Here is a 1,175-nt window from a genome sequence, read left to right as displayed (position 1 = left end):
TCCACTTATTGATATGCTTAAACTCAGCGGGTAATCTCGCCTGACCTGGGGTCGCGGTCGGAGTGCCTGAGCGTGAAGGGGTCCTGGAGTCCGAACGCGTGACAGGCCGTAGCTGCGACGACAAAGAGAGTTGAGTTACAACCACCACTTGCCGCGACATCCGTCGACGTGGACTCGTATTTAGGCCAGCCGCGAGCTTGAGGCGCACGGGAGGCCAATATCCACCCTGCGACGACAGCGCATCCCATGATTGAGGCGCAATGCGAGGGGGGCGACGCGATGCATGACGCCAAGGCAGACGTGCCCTCGACCTAATGGCTTCGGGCGCAACTTGCATTCAAAGACTCGATGGTTCATGGGATTCTGCAATTCACACCAAGTATCACATTTTGCTACGTTCTTCATCGATGCGAGAGCCGAGATATTCGTTGCCGAGAGTCATTTTTTTTTTACAGAAGAAGCACAGGTCCCCCCGACGCACACCGCGGACGGGGCACGAGGGACAGGCTATTGATTCAAGTATTCCTTAGTGATTTCTGTGCTGGGGTTCGTTGGTCGCCCGACACGCGCGCTGGGGCACGTGCACCGAGGATGGGAGGAAGGTGCTCGTGCGGAATGCCGGAGCACCCCGCCCGCGCGGACTTCCCAGTTGTTAAACACGTTCGCGGGGTCGTTTTACTGTGCAGGTTTCAACAATGATCCTTCCGCAGGTTCATCTACGGAAACCTTGTTACGACTTCTCCTTCCTCTAAATGATAAGGTTCAATGGACTTCTCGCGACGTCGCGAGCAGCGAACCGCCCACGTCCTCGCGATCTAAATATTTCAACGGATCATTCAATCGGTAGGAGCGCCGGGCGGTGTCTACAAAGGGCAGAGACGTAGTCAACGCGAACTGATGACTCACGCTTACTAGGAATTCCTCGTTGAAGACCAATAATTGCAATGATCTATCCCCATCACGATGAAATTTCAAACATTACCCGGGCCTGTCGACCAAGGCTATAAACTCGTCGAATACATCAATGTAGCGCGCGTGCGGCCCAGAACATCTAAGGGCATCACAGACCTGTTATTGCCTCAAACTTCCGCGGCCTAAAAGGTCGTAGTCCCTCTAAGAAGCTGGCCGCGAAGGGATACCTCCGCATAGCTAGTTAGCAGGCTGAGGTCTCATTC

At 54.6% G+C, this 1,175-nt stretch overlaps 1 non-coding gene across 1 annotated transcript; it reads right to left on the bottom strand.

The window, feature by feature from the left end:
* Positions 1-284: 284 nt before the first annotated feature.
* LOC124892794 lies at positions 285-440 on the bottom strand. Its single transcript, XR_007050429.1, has one exon. It is a non-coding gene; the product is annotated as a 5.8S ribosomal RNA (ribosomal RNA).
* Positions 441-1,175: the final 735 nt, after the last annotated feature.

The sequence above is a fragment of the Capsicum annuum genome, unplaced genomic scaffold (assembly GCF_002878395.1).
Source record: "Capsicum annuum cultivar UCD-10X-F1 unplaced genomic scaffold, UCD10Xv1.1 ctg50700, whole genome shotgun sequence".
NCBI classification, from domain to species: Eukaryota; Viridiplantae; Streptophyta; class Magnoliopsida; order Solanales; family Solanaceae; genus Capsicum; species Capsicum annuum.
Note: the sequence above shows the minus strand (reverse complement) of the source record. Positions and strands in the feature narration are given on the sequence as shown.